Source organism: Budorcas taxicolor, chromosome 14, assembly GCF_023091745.1.
Source record: "Budorcas taxicolor isolate Tak-1 chromosome 14, Takin1.1, whole genome shotgun sequence".
Taxonomy (NCBI): domain Eukaryota; kingdom Metazoa; phylum Chordata; class Mammalia; order Artiodactyla; family Bovidae; genus Budorcas; species Budorcas taxicolor.
Genome location: NC_068923.1, coordinates 17,202,807 through 17,221,824, shown reverse-complemented (window position 1 = coordinate 17,221,824; position 19,018 = coordinate 17,202,807).

Sequence of the window (19,018 nt, the reverse complement as noted above, 5' to 3'; positions counted from 1 at the left end):
TTTCTTTTTGTTATTGAGTTGTACAGGTTCTTTAATTGGAGTAGAGTTGACTTACCGGCTCTTTATGTGTTTTGGACACCATCCTTACTAGATATGATTAGAAAATATTTTCTCCCGTTCCATAGGTTACCTTTTCATTTTCGTTGGCTTGTGTTTTGCTGAGTCTGAAGAACAGTCTTTCCCTGTAGTGGAAATCTGCTGGTGACAATTTTTATTTTCACTGAAAATACAACGTATACTCAGAAAAGTGCACACACACCATATCTGAACTTCACTCACTGCAGTGCTAACACACCTGTACTCAGTTCATCTTCCACCTCTTTTCTGTGTGAAGAAATGCAATTGATTTTAAAAAATGTTAACCTCATATCCAGCGATTTGTTTAAAATAATGGTTCTCAGATTGTAGCTGCTTTTGAACTTCATACATAGTCACTATGCATATTCTCTTTCCCTAGAATCCTTAGGCCTTCCACGTCTTTCTACTTTATTATACCTTCAGTATATCATTCTGGGAAAGTAGTGACTTTGGACATCTTCCCAAACTCAGAAAAACGTTTCCAATATTTCACCACTAAAGTACAATGTTTACTGTAAAATTTTTTTCTTCCTTATCTGCTGATGCCACTTGCTTTAACAATGACAAGGTGTTGTGATTTTTTTGTTGTTCTCATGCTGTTTCTACATATATCCCAGTGATTATGACTTTTTGGGCTTTATTTGTTAATGTGAAATTCACTGAGTTCTTCTCCTAGGTTTAAAATAGCTCATGCATTCCTGGGGGGCGATCATGCTGAATTATTTTTATAGATCACTGATCTGATGTACTACAATTGAGAACTTTTGAAACTACATGAGAGAAATTAGTGCATAGCATCCCTCCTCACATTCTTATGCTCATAAAGCATGAGGAACTGTCCCCACACAGGTGGCAAGGGGGGATGTGAGGGTCCTAGGGGGAACACGGATGTTCTGCATAGAGTTAAAATCGGATGGGCAGTGGGCCTGCTGATATTTTCTTGTTAATCTTGGCTATATTCTCTTTGCATGTCTAACAATTTGAACAAATGGCATTACGAATTTTAAATTAAAAAATCTTAAGAATGCCTTCTACCAGAAAAGGGTCATCTTTGAGTGTGAAGGCAGGGAGGCCCTCCCCTCACCCTACCATCTAAGACTCAGCTGGAAGGCCAGATGGCCCTTTTACTAAGGCTCTGGTTTGTCCTTGTTTCTGGGCTTCGGTTGAGAGCTTGGGAGGTCTGTTTCTTTTACCATGAAAGTTTTGGAGATCTCACTATATGCCCATCAGAGAATCCTACCCCTTTCCCACAGCCTAGACACCTGGAAGATGTCTTCAGAGGAGACAGCAGCAGGTGTGGGGCTGTGTTCAAGCATGGGAGGATGGCGAATGGTTTCACTCTGCTATCTATAAGCTTTCAGCCCAAGTTCCAGCCTTCCAAACAGCCCAAAGATATAGAAGATGTCCCCTGGGAAAACTCATGCGCTCGAAGCCCTTCAAATTTCCAATTTGTCACAGCAGCAATCAATAGAAGCTCTCCTGCTCTTTGTCCCAACAGCACCCCAGCCAGGGCCATTCAGATCCTTAGCTCGTCCCCAGAACTGACAGCTGCTGCCAGCAAAATACGGTCAGCTGTAAGCAAGTCACCCTGACAGTTTCCGTCTCTGGAACTTAGTTTATCTAGTCATCTGTGCTTCTGATTCCTGTATAGATTTTTATTTTTTATTTTGGTAACTTTTCCTAGTTTCAGCAGTTATGACCTATCTTCTCTCCAGACACAGCTAAAGGTAACTTCTAAAACTCAATAGTTACTTTAGGAAAACTCAAGATACTTTAGTGAAGAAAATGACCTTATGGAGACATGTCTATATTCTACTGATATTGTTCAGACCCAGGTCAAATGTCCTGTCCCTATACCAAGTATCTTAATCCAGGTCCGTCTGTATGAGCATATGACCTGAGAAGTCACACACACCCTGGGCCCTGCATTTGGCATTCTCGATAGTTAATAAGAGAGGGCCTGCATGTTACTTTTGGCTCCAGGCCCACAGTTTCACCGGCTACTCCTGCATTTAATCTAAGCTGACATCACTGCTCTTTCCTCTGAAAGCCTAGCCCTCTACCCCAGCAAGTTCCCAAAGGATGACACCTCCTTTTTACCTACATCCCAAATGTGCCATGAAAATTCACATGTTGGGTAGTCCTCTCATTTAAAATACAACATAGGAAACAACTCTCAAGGTGCCTTCCTTCCACCTGACGAGAGGTGATCACTATACTCACCCTCCAGAAATCCCCAAAGGCTCAACCCCTCAAAGGGATCCCTTATCCCAGGAAACCCATGAACTTGCAACCAGCAAGAAAGAGGCTCCAGGCCCAGGTGCTCATCATTCCAGTTAACTGGAGGAGGAAGGAAAAGGCAGAGGAAGCAGGCAAAGGTGTCCCTCCACAGAGAGCTGCCCCGGTCCAGGGACTGAGTCCTCAGAGAGCAGGCCCGTGAACCCTGTGAGGTCCAGGTTCTTGGGGGAGGGGAGAGGTGGGGTGTCTGAAAATGCTGTTGGGATGCAGTGAGCGGGGCTGCATGGATGTCTTTGCAGGAAACCAGTCTCCCAAAACACCCTGACTGCCTCCTTCCCTTCCTCCCTTACCAGCTCTCCTGTACTCACTCTTGCTCACCCAAAGGGGGCAGCGGACAGGGCTGCAGGCATGCAAGTCCCTAAGAGGATGGAGGGCATGACAGCCTTCATCCAACAGGACCCAGGAGGAGACCATGAGGAGGTCCTGCCAGAATCAGGCCCCTTCGAAGAGCCCTTCTTTCCTTTGAAACCTTCCTCGATCCTTCAGAAAAGAATCTTGGAAACTGACTACCCCCAGTTCAGGAAGCTTAGGTTGTTGGCTCAAAAGAACAGGGCAGGGAAGAGATGGCTGAACACTTAACTGGCCTAACAGCAGCAGAGGGATTCTGCATCACCATGGAAACCAGTGTCAGGTGGGAGCTTAGAGTGGGGAGCAGTGTAGGACCACTGAGTACCAAGGGGTGGAGCCTTGTGTGCTTGTGGGAGGACCATGCACTGAAGCCCTTCTTGATCCTCTTCATTAAACTTCTCGTCACTAATTTCCATTTAACCTGGCAGTTGTTAGAGACAGCCGAGTCTTGTGTGGTTCTGTGCTCAATAAATGCAGCCATATCGATCCAAATGGAGTTGCAGAATGGTCTCTAATTAAAGACTCTCTAATGAGGAAAACAGCTGCCATCACAGTGCCCACAGAGAGCTAGGCCCTGTCCTGGGGATGCAATTTCATTCACTAGCTCTTGTGGCCCTCTGAGAATTAAATGGTGATGGATGTAGATGCGGCTTCATCGACCAGTAGGAATCTCTGTAAAGCTTCTGAGTGTCACTTGCTTGATCCAAATAAACCTATGGGGTGGCAGGTGTCCTGTGAGACTGCAAAAGGCAGGATGCTCACAGTAAAACCTGGCCGAAATTCTTAATGCCAATGCTTCTCCTGAGGAGGAAATGAATAAAAGGGAAGCTATTGTCTCTAGGCCCCTCTTCAGGAATAAAACTGCATTAACTGTGCCCAGGATGCAAAATATGGATGGGGCCTCAGCCATTATTTAGTCTTTGACCCCAGAAAACTTGCAGCTAAATTTCATGAATAGATTCACCAAGTACTGTCTGGGTACCAGCCTGAGAATACTGTTGTAAACATGTAAATAGCAACTTCAGAATCAATAATTAAGTAAATGTTATTGGCGCATAAGGAAACAATTTGACAAGCTGGATTGTGGTTAGTCAATCTTTTTCTTAGGAACAGCGCTTCTGTGTGATTCCTGGTGACATGAGCGCTATGGTCCTGAATAACTGGGGAAGGAGCTGTGACTGGGAACCGGGAAGTGTGTCACTCAGAGGTGTGCAGAAACCACTGTCCCACTTTAGAAGTGGGGGGGGGGGGCGCATGGGTTTGGTGCTATACTTGCTCAAGTAACACAACAAGTTCTAGTGGAGAAGGGTTGGAGTCTAAGGTCTTCTGACTTAGGCTGAAAGGTCTTTATTACCTGATGCTGGGAATCCATGGAATTGAGCTATTGTCCTGGATCTGCCACCACCTTGTGCTAATCTCCTAAACAATAAAACCCCAAGGACTGGTCCTTGTTCCCAGCTGCAGGAGACCTAGAATGAGAGCAATGAATGACCTAGTCAATGCAGAGCTTATGCGGTAACTGAGTGCTGATGAAATGGCCACCCCGTGGGAGGCAGAATGCCGAGTGGACAGCAACGCTAATGAGATACCATTCACCAGCCAACATGCTGTGTTAGTCAGAACTCTCCGGAGGAACAGAGTCAATGTGAAGGTCGGTAATAAGGTACTGACTCATGCCGTTACGGAGGTGGGCAAGTCTCAAGATACGCAGAGTGACTCAGCAAGCTGGAGAGCCACCGGTATGGTTCTTGTCCAAAGGCCAGCAGGCCCAAAACCCAGGAAGAGCCAGTGTTTCCATTTTAGCCCAAAGCAGGGAAAATACCAACATCCCCATGTGAAGACATGTGGGCAGAAAGAATTCTCTCTTGGGAGAAGATCTGTCGTTCCACTGAAAACCTTCCACAGATTGTCCTTCCTAATCTGGGGGTCCCCCGCCAATCTGCTTAATCTATCCATTTAAATGTTAAGCTCCTCCAAAAACCACCTGCACGGACAAACTCAGAATGTTTGACCAAATACTTGGGCACCCAGTGGGCCAATCAAGTGGGCATAGAAAACCACCCACACATACAGTTAATCTGAAATATTATGAGATCCTGTATTCTGACATTAGTAGAACTGTCCTTTCCAGTCCATTTTGGTTTGCTGATTCCTAAAATTCTTGAATTCAAAGCTAAATATTTCCAAATTCTTGTCATCTCCTGTTTGACTGCTTTCAATTTGCCTTGATTCATGGACAAAACATTCTAAGTTCCTATGCAATATTGCTCTTTACAGCATCAGACTTTACTTCCATCACCAGTTACATCTACAACTGGGTGGTGTTTCTGCTTTGGCTCTGCTGCCAAAGCCTTTGTGTGGATCACAACAAACTGAAAAGTTCTTAAAGAGATGGGAATACCAGACCACCTGACCTGCCTCTTGAGAAACCTGTATGCAGGTCAGGAAGCAACAGTTAGAACTGGACATGGAACAACAGACTGGTTCCAAATAGGAAAAGGAGTACGTCAAGGCTGTATGTTGTCACCCTGCTTATTTAACTTCTATGCAGAGTACATCATGAGAAATGCCAGGCTGGAGGAACCACAAGCTGGAATCAAGATTGCCAGGAGAAATATCAATAACCTCAGATATGCAGATGACACCACCCTTATGGCAGAAAGCAAAGAAGAACTAAAGAGCCTCTTGATGAAAGTGAAAGAGGAGAGTGAAAAAGTTGGCTTAAAACTCAACATTCAGAAAACGAAGATTATGGCATCTGGTCCCATCACCTCATGGCAAATAGATGGGGAAACAATAGAAAGAATGAGAGACTTTTATTTTGGGGGGCTCCAAAATCACTGCAGATGGTGATTGCAGCCATGAAATTAAAAGGCACTTGCTCCTTGGAAGGAAAGTTATGACCAACATAGACAGCACATTAAAAAGCAGAGACATTACTTTGCCAACAAAGGTCCATCTAGTCAAGGCTATGGTTTTTCCAGTGGTCATGTATGGATGTGAGAGTTCGACTATAAAGAAAGCCGAGCACTGAAAAATTGATGCTTTTGAACTGTGGTTTTGGAGAAGACTCTTGAGAGTCCCTTGGACTGCAAGGAGATCCAACCAGTCCATTCTACAGGAAATCAGTCTTGAATATTCATTGGAAGGACTAATGCAAAGAACTGACTCACATGAAAAGACCCTGATGCTGGGAAAGATTGAAGGTGGGAGGAAAAGGGGATGACAAAAGATGAGATGGTTAGATGGCATCACAAACTCAATGGACATCAGTTTCAGGAAAAGGGGATGACAAAAGATGAGATGGTTAGATGGCATCACAAACTCAATGGACATGAGTTTGAGTAAATTCCAGGAGTTGGTGATGGACAGGGAGGCCTGGCATGCCGCAGTCCATGGGGATGCAAAGAGTTGGACACGACTGAGCGACTGAACTGAGAACTGTCCTTCCTATGAGGAATGCTGAAGGAGCTTTTGGGCTTCCCAGGTGGCTCAGTGGTTAAGAATCCCCTGCCAATGCAGGAAGACGTGGGTTCAATCCCTGAGTCAGCAAGACCCCCTGAAGAAGGAAATGGCAACACAGTCCAGTGGTATTGCTTGGGAAATCCCATGGACAGAGGAGCATAGTGGGCTACAGTCCATGGGGTTGCAAAAGAGCTGGATGCAACTTAATGACTGCATGAAGACCAAAAGGAGCCTTCAGACTTCAGAGAAAAGGATGCTGGACAGCAACTCAGATCTCTATGAAGAAATAGTGGATATGAGATTTCCTTTTGGGGATGATGAAAATATTCTGGAACTAGACGGTGGTGATGGCCCTATAACATTGTGAATGTAATAAGTCTCACTGAAGAGTACTGGATACTAGACTTTAAAATGGTGAAATTTATGCGAATTGTACATCAGTTTAAAAATCTCCTGGGAGTCATACAATAAACTGAATAACTCTGTAGGACCTATGTGATTGAGCTGGTGCACTTCCAAGGAGTCTCACGTCAGCAAAGCCAGGATGTGGCTGTCAGTCACACTTTCCAACTGTGGGACAACTGAGAAATACTGGGAGACGTTTGGCAAGACCATGTACACAGATTAGACTGTCTTGATGGAACTGGCTTCAACTCTCAACCTCAATGAACCGAAAGTAGAGTGTCGTTTAACAACCATATGAAATGGACGCAGTCCAGACCCAAGCTCATACTTCCCTGTGAAAATCCCTGGTAATTGAAAGGCACATATCAGATGCTATTCTGTCCACGTTTTCCTCAGATCTGATTAATCTCAAGAATGAAGTGTGGACCTTCTTCCAGAACAGCAGGGACTTTCTCTCTGAGTCGTGTTGGTCCTTCTGTCAAAGAAAGACCAGCCCCTCTCAAAGACCATCCATTCCTCTGGTCTCATGATCGTCCCCAGCTGAATCTCTGAATATGGGGTCCCTGTGCCATGTCCCCAGGATTAATTCTCCATGGACGTTGCTGTGACTTCTCTGTCATGGATCATTTCAGAAGATAAACACCTGCCACCAGATGCAGTGTTTCTGGAATCATACAGATTTTTGTCAGTCTGAAAGTATGACAGACTGAGCTCAAGAGATTGAATGAGACTGGCCATAGTCCTTGAGGGCAGAAGTTATTGCATATTGAACCACTCAGGAATCCATTTTGTAGAAGGAGATTAATGTATGAGTAGTATGTATACCTTTGGGAGCAGTACATGGGAGGACTTGGATGGAGAGAAGCTCATCCATGACACATGCTAATGGAGGATACTACTGACCTCACAGAGTAATTCAGAGCCAACACAAGATGGGGTGAGAGGGTTGACACCCTGGGAATGGCACATGAGCTTAAGCAAAGACATTCCCCTCAGCCGAGGCAAGCCCACAGCTCAGGGCTAGTAGTGAACGCTCAGTGTTTTCTTCAGGGAGCGCTTTCCTCAGGTGGTTGTGCAGTTGCTAAGCTGTGTCTGACTCTTTGCAACCCCATGAACTGCAGCACACCTGGCTCCTCTGTGCCACTGTCTCCTGGTGGTGGTACTGCTTTAGTCACTGCGTCCTGTCCGGCTCTTCCCACCCCACATGCTGTAGCCTGCCAGGCTCCTCTATCCATGGGATTCTCCAGGCAAGAAGACTGCAGTGGGCTGCCATTTCCTTCTCCAGGGGATCTTCCCGACCCAGGAATCGAACCCAGGTCTCCTGCATTGCAGGCACATTCTTTACCAACCGAGCAACCGGGGAAGCTCCTAGTTTGCTCAAATTCATGTCCATTCGGTCAGTGACACTATCCAACCATCTCATCTTCTGCCTCTCTCTACTCCATTTGCCTTCAATCTTTCCCAGCATCAGGGTCTTTCCCAATGAGTCAGCTCTTTGCATCAGGTGGCCAAAGGATTAGAGTTTCAGCTTCAACATCAGTCCTTCCAATGAACACCCAGGACTGATCTCCTTTAGGATGGACTGGTTGGATATCCTTGCAGTCCAAGGGATTCTCAAGAGTCTTCTCCAACACCTTAGTTTAAAAGCATCAATTCTTCAGCTTTCTTTATAGTCCAACTCTTACATCCATACATGACCACTGGAAAAACCATAGCCTTCACTAGACAGACCTTTGTTGCAAAGCAATATCTCTGCTTTTTAATATGCTGTCTAGGTTGGTCATAACTTTCCTTCCAAGGAGCACGTCTTTTAATTTCATGGCAGCAATCACCATCTGAAGTGATTTTGGAACCCAGAAAAACGAAGTCAGCCACTGTTTCCACTCTTTCCCCACCTATTTGCCATGAAGTGATGGGACCAGATGCCATGATCTTCGTTTTCTGAATGTTGAGCTTTAAGCCAACTTTTTCACTCTCCTCTTTCATCAAGAGGCTTTTTAGTTCCTCTTCATTTTCTGTCATAAGGGTGGTGTCATCTGCATATCTGAGGTTATTGATATTTCTCCTGGCAATCTTGATTCCAGCTTGTGCTTCATCCAGCCTGGTATTTCTCATGATGTATTCTGCATATAAGTTAAATAAGCAGGGTGACAATATACAGCCTTGATGTACTCCTTTTCCTGTTTGGAACCAGTCTGTTGTTCCATGTCCAGTTCTGTTGCTTCCTGACCTGCATACAGATTTCTCAAGAGGCAGATCAGGTGGTCTGGTACTCCCATCTCTTTCAGAATTTTCTACAGTTTATTGTGATCCACACAGTCAAAGGTTTTGACATACTCAATAAAGCAGAAATAGATGTTTTTCTGGAACTCTTTTGCTTTTATGATGATCCAGAGGATGTTGGCAATTTGATCTCTGGTTCCTCTGCCTTTTCTAAAACCAGCTTGAACATCTGGAAGTTCACAGTTGACATATTACTGAAGCCTGGCTTGGAGAATTTTGAGCATTACTTTGCTAGCCTGTGAGATGAGTGCAATTGTGCAGTAGTTTGAGGATTCTTTGGCATTGTCTTTCTTTGGGATTGGAATGAAAACTGACCTTTTCCAGTCCTGTGGCCACTGCTGAGTTTTCCAAATTTGCTGGCATGTTGAGTGTAGCACTTTCACAGCATCATCTTTCAGGATTTGAAATAGCTCAACTGGAATTCCATCACCTCCACTAACTTTGTTTGTAGTGATGCTTTCTAAGGCCCACTTGACTTCACATTCCAGGATGTCTGGCTCTAGGTGAGTGATCACAGCATCGTGATTATCTGGGTTGTGAAGATCTTTTTTGTACAGTTCTTCTGTGTATTCTTGCCACCTCTTGTTAATATCTTCTGCTTCTGTTAGGTCCATACCATTTCTGTCCTTTATCGAGCCCATCTTTGCATGAAATGTTCCCTTGGTATCTCTAAGTTTCTTGAAGACTCTAGGCACTAAACATTCTTTCGTGCCCTGCCCCCTCCTGGTGATGGGAGCCAGTTACCCCTGTCAGGTGGTGTCCCTTCTTGTCTCCTGGTCCCTGTACTCAAGGAATCTGGGGTGCTTGGGGAGCAATCGCGGATCATTAAGTTGATCTTCCACTGTGTACTCTGACATAGGTTTCCCTTCGGGGAACCAGTGGCTCTAAATCTGGAAGGCCTGGAGTTGCATGACTGAAAAGAGGAACAAATCCACTCGTGAGTCACTTGAGTTGATAGCAGATGAAAGCCAAACCAATTTGAAGCCCCTGGCTCCTAGGCCCATGTCAATGACATCCATTCTTTCTACATTTAAAACCACTTCTTTGCATGAATTGTTTACCAATACAATAAGGTCTCTGATTTAAAGTATTCTGCAGCAGAGTACTTTATTAGAATATTTAAAATATTCTGGCTGAGTCAGCCCTTGCATTCTTAATAAGGCCCAGTGTAAAAATGTTGAAAAGACCCCGTGATGACGGCTTAAAAAGACCTTCAGCCCTGTTTCATGTAATAAGCCTGGCTTGCCGAGTCTAGAGTCCCACTACAGACTGCAATCTCCTGGCCTCCCCCTGATATTTCCAAACTCGACACCCAGCAGGCCACAGCCCCCTCACCAGCTTTTGGCATGTTGCTATGTCACTTTTACAAATACTTCTATTTTGGGATCATAGGAGTTTAAAGAATATATTTACCACACCACATTAAGTGTTTGGGATCTTTGTTGTTGTTGTTCAGTCACTAAGTTGTGTCTGACTCTTTGAGGCCCCATGAACTCAGCACACCAGGCCTCCCTGCCCCTCACTCTCCCCCAGAGTTACCCAAGTTCATGTCTGCTGAGGCGGTGATCCCATCCAACCATCTCATCCTCTGCCGCCCTCTTCTCCTTTCGCCTTCAGTCTTTCCCAGCATGATGATGGCTCTACGCCCAATAAAGTCCTGAAATCGCTTGGAAAGGGTTTTTTCGTGCCAGAAGTCTAATTTCTGATGACTGTACATAGTTGGTCACCAATTTATATATAGCATTTGCTTTTTTGACTGTATTAAATTTTCTTGCTATGTTCGATCCGCTTCTATTAGCACCAATTAAATATTGCAGCATGGTTTGGTATCAATATTAACAGAATCTGCAAACAGCAGTGTCCAATTTACCTTAGCCCCTTGGACTCAGTATCTCTAGGTTTTTTATATTTTATCCCAAAGAGTCTATTCTGATACATAACCTTCTCTAGTTTTGCCAGATAAAACACAGGGATGCCGAGTTAATTTTGAATTTCAGAAAAAAAAATTTTTAATATGTATATACCAATTATTGCATGGGACATAATTATACTTTAAAAAAACACTTGTTTAAATTTCACATCCTGTGTGTTTGTTAAATCTTGCAAACTTACCTTTAGATAATGCAATAAGATACTGCTTAGGATCTTCTCAGCCTTCACACAATATTTTCCTTGAACCAATAGTCCAGTTTTTTAGCATTTGCTACCAGTGGCTCAGTGGGTAAAGAATCCACCTGCAATGTGGGAGACCTGGGTTCAATCCCTGGGTCGGAAAGGTCCCCTGGAGGAGGGAAAGTCTACTCACTCCAGTATTTTGGCCTGGAGAATTCCATGGACTGTATAGTCCATGGGATTGCAGAGAGTTGGACACAACTGAGTGACTTTCACTTCACTTCCACCAGTAACAAAGCCAGATAGCTTTATGCCTCTACACATAAACGGCATGCTAGGATCAGAGGCTGTGCTCAAAGATACGGTAACTATGGGTGACATCTATGCTCCCGCATCGGGGGAAGACCCAGGCAGGTCTGATACCCTGGAAGTTGACTTTCTATGCCCACAGTTCAGTTGGCACTGGTTCATCAATGGTCATGACCACCCTAGACTATGAAATAGGATCTTAACTCCTACTTCAAACAGCAGCTAAAAAGTGAGGCGCCCATCCTAGGCCCAGAGAAATCGACTGGAGGGCTCTTAATTCTCAATCTCAGGACCTTAAATTACTCCTAAGCCTTCATTTAGTATTTACAGTATGATGCCCTGCTCATCTGCCGCCTGGACTATTAAGATTTTGCCCCTACACAATTGGCTCAGCTGGGGTCCCTTAGCATGTTTCTTTGTGAATGTCTTTCAATGGGTTATTTCAAACGATTCCCACATATTGTAATAACATTTTTTTTTAAACTTTAGGATTATGTTTTCCCCAAATTCCCTCAATTTTCTTCCATGCTTTTTTTTTTTTTAATCAATGCAATATGCCAGACATGGCCAAATATACCCTGAGGCAGGGTCCACATGATTCTCACCTGTCCCCCCTGCTCCTTGGTCTTCTAAGCCTGGTGACCCGAAATCAGAAAGTCTGCCTATGGGGCTAGACTCCATGATTCCAAGCTGGTGCCTGAGTTTATTTAGCATGAATCATCTAGTCTACCCCTTTGGCTAGTGACACAAAATAGATCTTTCAACTTTCTTACTAATGTTTCCAAGTTTTCTGTATAGACCTGTAGATTGCGAAAGAAGTACATCTATACCACACTAAGTTTTTCTTCTTCCTATAAAGGGAATTCTGATTGCTTCTGCAGGTGTTTGACCCAATTTACAGCTGCGGTCCTTTTGGGCTGAAATTGAAGCTGGGATGCCAGGATGACACAAAGGTGTCTGCAGTACCTAGGGATGATGTGGTCCTGGCACTGAATTTTCTGCTTCTCACAAACGACTTTTGTATGGAAGCACTCCACATTGGCACCTTGATTAGTTGCCCTGTAGAATGGTCCAGCTGATTTTCTCTGATCTTGTCATTTGGGAACAGCCAGGCTGTCTGAAAACAAAGGTGTGCCAGGAGTCACCAGGAGACACAGTGACACAAGATAGAATCAATACTTACCTAGATGAAACGATACGGAGAACTTAGGTAGAAACTAGTTATTGGAATTTTGCTTACACTTCCTTTTGGAGCTCATTGTTCTGCAAGCCAAAATATAGATCTCTTTTCATTAATATTTATAGTTGACCTTAATGTAGGAATTAGGGGCAATGACCCACCTTGCAGCTGAAAATCCATGGATAACATTGGACTCTCCCAAAGCCCACTGTTAACCAGAAGCCTTACTGGTAACAATTGACTAACACATTTTGACGTTATGTGTACTATAGGCTGTATTCTTGATTTTCTCTAGATTACTATAAGAAAATCATAAGAAAATACATTCACACTGCTGTATTTATTGATACTGTTAGTTTGTCTTTTACAAGCTGGTCCATCTGTACCTATATCGATATTGTTTTGTACAATATAAAACTGTATGTTATATGTAACTGCTAACATCAGACTTCAGAAATGAAAAGATAATGTGGAAAATTCATTTACAGGTATAATCCATGCATTGATAAGAAGCAGCAATATGATTTCTTAATGGTAGGCTAGCATAGTCAATGCAATTGCCTCAAGGTAGCCTAGCCTGTACATTAATGAATGAAACACTGTAAAATCTTTATGGCATACAGTATTATAGTCACTTATAACACAGTATTTGAAATACTGTTACATCTGTTAAACCACTTGCTGCTGCTGCTAAGTCGCTTCAGTCGTGTTCAACTCTGTGCGACCCCATAGACGGCAGCCAACCAGGCTCCCCCGTCCCTGGGATTCTCCAGGCAAGAACACTGGAGTGGGTTGCCATTTCCTCCTCCAATGCATGAAAGTAAAAAGTGAAAGTGAAGTCATTCAGTCGTGTCCAACTCTTAGCGACCCCATGGACTGCAGCCCACCAGGCTCCTCCGTCCATGGGATTTTCCAGGCAAGAGTACTGGAGTGGGGTGCCATTGCCTTCTCCCTTAAACCACTTACCTGTGTTGATAGGCTGCTATGCAGTTTCTTCAGTTAAATGAGAGAGGTATACTGTACGGTAATGTAGTTCTTTGAAAATAAAGGTATAAAACAGAACTGACACACTAATTTTATATTAAATATCACTTCCCTTATGCCTTTATAAGAATAGGTTATCCACTTTTATAGCCTTGTACACGATGTTCTACACATGTATTTTTTTATATTTACTGAAAAAAATCCAAGTAGACTCACATCATTTGTCTCAACCGTATTTCAGTTCAGTCGCTCAGTCGTGTCCAACTCTTTGCCACCCCATAGACTGCAACACGCCAGGCTTCCCTGTCCATCACCAACTCCCAGAGCTTGCTCAAACTCATGTCCATCTAATCGGTGATGCCATCCAACCACCTCATCCTCTGTCATCCCCTTCTCTCATCTTCACTCTTTCTCAGCATCAGGGTCTTTTCAAATGAGTCAGTTCTCATCAGGTGGCCAGAGTATTGGAGTTTCAGCTTCAGCATCAGTCCTTCCAATGAACATTCAGGGCTGATTTCCTTTAGGATTAATTGGTTTGATCTTGCAGTCCTAAAGGACTCTCAAGAGTCTTCTCCAACACCACAGTTCAAAAGCATCAATTCTTTGGCGTTCAGCTTTCTTTATAGTCCATCTCTCACATCCATACATGACTACTGGAAAAACCATAGCCTTGACCAGATGGACCTTTGTTAGCAAAGTAATGTCTCTGCCTTTTAACGTGCTGTCTAGATTGGTCATAGCTTTTCTTTCAAGGAGTAAGCGTCTTTTAATTTCATGGCTGTAGTCACCATCTGCAGTGATTTCGGAGCCCAAGAAAATAAAGTCTATCACTCTTTCCATTGTTTCCCCATCTGTTTGCCATGAAGAGATGGGACCGGATGCCATGATCTTAGTTTTCTGAATGTTGAGCTTTAACTTTTTCACTCTCCTTTCACTTTTCATTAAAAGGCTCTTTTGTTTTTCCCTTTCTGCCATAAGTGTGTTGTCATCTCTGTATCTGAGGTTATTCATATTTCTCCCTACCATCTTAAAAATCTTGATTCCAGCTTGTGCTTCATCCAGCCTGGAATTTCGCATGATGTACTCTGCATAAAAGTTAAATAAGCAGGGTGACAACAGACAGCCATGATATACTGCTTTCCAGATTTGGAACCAGTTTGTTGTTCCATGTCTGGTTCTGTCTGTTGCTTCTTGACCTGTATACAGATTTCTCAGGAGGCAAGTAAGGTGGTCTGATATTCCCATCTCTTTAAGAATTTTCCACAGTTTGTTTTGATCCACACAGTCAAATGTTTTGGTGTAGTCAATAAAGCAGGAGTAGGTGTTTTTCTGGAACTCTCTTGCTTTTTTGATGATCCAACAGATGTTGGCAATTTGATCTCTGCTTCCTCTGCCTTTCCTAATCCAACTTGAACATCTGGAAGTTCACAGTTCACGTACTGTTGAAGCCTGGCTTGGAGGATTTTGAGCATTACTTTCCTAGTGTGTGAGATGAATGCAGTTGTGCCCTTCAGAACAAGACACGGTTTCCCCCGCAGTCAGTCTCTCCCATCAGGAAGCTTCCATAAGCCTCTTATCCTTCTCCGTCAGAGGGCAGGCAGAATGAAAACCACAATCATAGAAAGCTAATCACACTGATCAAATGGACCACAGCCTTGTCTAACTCAATGAAACTGAGCCACGCCACGTAGGGCCACCCAAGACGGACAGGTCATGGTGGAGAGTTCTGACAAAATGTGGTCCACAGCAGAAGAGAATTGAAAACCACTTTAGTATTCTTGCCTTGAGAACCCCATGAACAGTATGAAAAGGCGGAAAGATATGACACTGAAAGATGAACTCTCCAGGCCTAGTAGGTGCCCAATATGCTACTGGAGAAGAGTGGAGGAATTACACCAGAGAGAAGGAAGGATGGAGCCAAAGCAAAAACAACACCCAGCTGTGGATGTGACTGGTGATGAAAGTAAAGTCTGATGATGTAAAGAACAATATTGCATAGGAACCTGGAATGTTCCTATGAATCAAGGTAAATTAGTGGTCAAACAGGAGATAAGAGTGAACATCGACATTTTAGGAATCAGTGAACTAAAATGGACTGGAATAGGCAAATTTAACTCAAATGACCATTATACCTACTACTGTGGGGAAGAATCCCTTAGAAGAAATGGAATAGCCATCATAGTCAAAAAGAGAGTCTAAAATGCAGTTCTTGGGTGCAAACTCAAAAATGACAGAATGATCTATTAGTTTCCAAGGCAAACCATTCAACTGTATTTAAAACACTTAAAAATACATTTTCCCTAGATCTTCTTAAACACTTTCAAAGCTATTTTTAAAACTTGAAAGAATAATACATCCTTCTTCCCGGTCATCAATTGTCAATATTTACTTGCATTTGATGTCTCACACTTATATATAAAACATTGTACAAAAAGAACCCTGACTAACATAATCGTATACAAAACTTTTGCTCTGATGTAACTGTATTCTCCCTTCTTTCCACTGTTACTGTCATGCAAATGACATCCTTATACATTGGGAGTTCATCAATAGTTTTATAAGTGATTTCTGTAGCTGTCCTTTCAAAGGTACTTTTATTATTAGACTTGAATATTTAGGCCGGTTTCTGTATAGGAATATTGTAGTAAATATGGTAAAGAGTCCCCATAGACTCCCACACAAAGTTTTCCCTACTATTAACGTATTACATTAGGATAGCATACTTGTTACAGTTAGTGAACGATGTTGATGCACTGCCAAATAAAGATCATGATTTATTCAGATTATCTTATCCACTGTCCCTCTCCTGTACCCAGTATGGCATCCAGAACATCACATCACATGCACTAGTCATGTTTTCTTGGGCTCTTGACTATTCTACTTCATAGAACGTACTAGTTGTTCAGGATATTAGCAGTCAGGTATATTGCAGTGTGCTTCTCTGTTGGAGTCCATGTGATGGTTGCCTCATGATTTGACTGAAGTTACGATTTTTAGGGGATGGGATAGGGCAAGTTTAGATGCACTGAAGCTCACTGTCGCAACTGAGATTGGGCCAATTTTCCTGAATAAATGCTCGTCCAACTGTTGCAAGTCTTTGGCTAATCTCAAGATTTTTAACAAAGATGATTGCTGACGAATTTTTCCTATGTTCCCATCATGTTTTTTTTGGAGGAATGAACCTTGAGAAGTTTGTTCCTCAGCCATTGTAACAGTGCTTCTCTCGTTAGGCCGATTTGGTCCCAGCTTTTCCCACTTTTAAAGTGACATTGACAACCTAGAGGGTGGGATGTGGAGGGAGGAAACATACGTATACCTATGGCTGATTCATGTCGATATATGGCAGAAACCAGTGCAATATTGTAAAGCCATTATCCTTCAAAAAATAATTTTTTTTAACTAAAAAAAATTGGTATCTCTGAAGTGTCTGGGTCAGTCATCTATAGATAATCCCATTTTATAGACAACATTTATACCTTATTACTTCAAATATGCTGTTCTTTTCCACACCACATTCTGATATTAAACTACAATTTCTCAGTATTCTCTGAGGGAGGGAAGGATGGGAGATGGAGAAATTAAGACTATTAAAAAATTTAAATCAATATTTAAAAATTTAGAGGAAGAAATGGTAAATCTTGCCACCTAAAAAATTATCTGAAGTTCACCTGGACTAGTCATTTACCATTTACCTAGAGAAGGAAATGGTAACCCACTCCAGTATTCTTGCCTGGTAAATCAATGAACAGAGGAGTCTGATGGGCTGCAGTCCATGAGGTCACAAAAGTCAGACACAACTGAGCGACTAAACAACAACAAGGCCCATTTACCATCTATGATATTAAGACCACAAAAAATATATTATCCAATAGCTGTTGTAGTATTATGTCAGTGCATAAATGATGTATTAACATTGTTTTTAGATACTTCTAATAACAAAGTAATCTGTAAAATTTCAGAAACATATATACAGAGTTATTTCATGGTTATTACAAATATCTAATTTAGCTTTAAGTACATAATTAAATTTTGGCATGATAGAATATACCTACAATTCAATCTTGCAATTTTAGCAATTTCATAGGTATTATAGAGCTGAAAAATGAATCACCATTAATTTGCTAAAGCCTATTAGCACTTTGCTTAAAAAATATTTTCCCTAATGCAATTTGCAACATCTGTCAAATTTGACAGTTGTGAAAACTCAAATTTTGCACTTGTTGAAAAAAATACAGTATAATGTTATAATTCTGATTTGTTTAGATCTGTGGTGTTTAATAACTTTTTACAGAGCTCCAAAAAAGTAAGGAGAAGTGAACTAGCCAATATCCCCTTCCCTTTCCACTAAAAGGTAATTGCCTCAAACATGAGTTTAAAGGCTTACAAACATTTTTCCTTTGTTTTTTTTGTTTTATACTAAGGCCAAAGCTTTCTCTCTTGGTGATTTCTAAGCACAGTCATTCTATCCTGATTGCTTTATTCCTTTCACTTAAAAGGGAAATTAAAAGTTAAATAATATACTTGATATTGAATGCCTAATATTCAATAATTCAGACTTTATTTTTCTTTAGCATACATAAACCATAAATCAATGAATTTTTTTCTTAGTAAATAGTTAAAGTCTAAAATTTATCAAGCGTTCAATTTGGCCAAGACACAAACTCATTATAAATAGATTCTAAGCATCTGACAAATTTAGCAATGGAAATTTCGTGTCTTCAATTAAGTGTCAAAACTGACTGTTGAGAAGGCATCTCTCCAAACAATTACTTTCAAAACTTTGCAGATGTTGAGCACTAATTTCAACCCAATTATCTACATATATATGAACAAATCAATGTCCAAACCCATTTCTTAGTAAGAACTGTTCTTACTGAATCCTCTTGCCATAATTGGAATTTTTTTTTCCTCCTCACCATTTCAAAACCTCAGTGATTCTGGCTCTGAGTCAACAATTTCAGGAACATATTTGGTTTGTGTGTGTGTTGGCTATTGTTTTAAGTTTGTTTTGGGGAAAGAACACACTCCAGAATAAACCAGAGTTTATTCTGCTTTTTCTTGGTGCTGGGGGAGTTAGAAGTTCAGGTACTATATTTGCCAGACCCTTACATCTGGGATCCTAGGTGTTATTTACATTCTGCTAGTGAGAAATCCTCATATAAGCCTGGAAAAGTGATACTGAAAGAGAATCCATTTCTTCACCTCTAATGCATGTGCTTGCCAAAATCAGACTTAAGCAGTGTCCTTCAAGAAACTGCAGGGGAGCTGTGAAGTTAGCAGTGGTTTCGTAAGTATCCTAACTCTAGGTAGCAGCTGCTCTGAGTCTGCAGCAGAGAACCTGAAAGAGTTGATCCCTCTAAATTTGGTCCCTCCATTGTTCTCTAAATCTGATCATTTCTGTTTGAAATACCTACAGTGGTTTTTCTGTTTTCCTGGACCCTGAATTATATAGCATTTGACGGAAAATGACGTGGTCTGTCTATTTCTGACAGTACTAGAGAGATCACAGAACAAAAATGACAAGCTCAGGCCAACATTTTTCAGTGCAAGGCATTG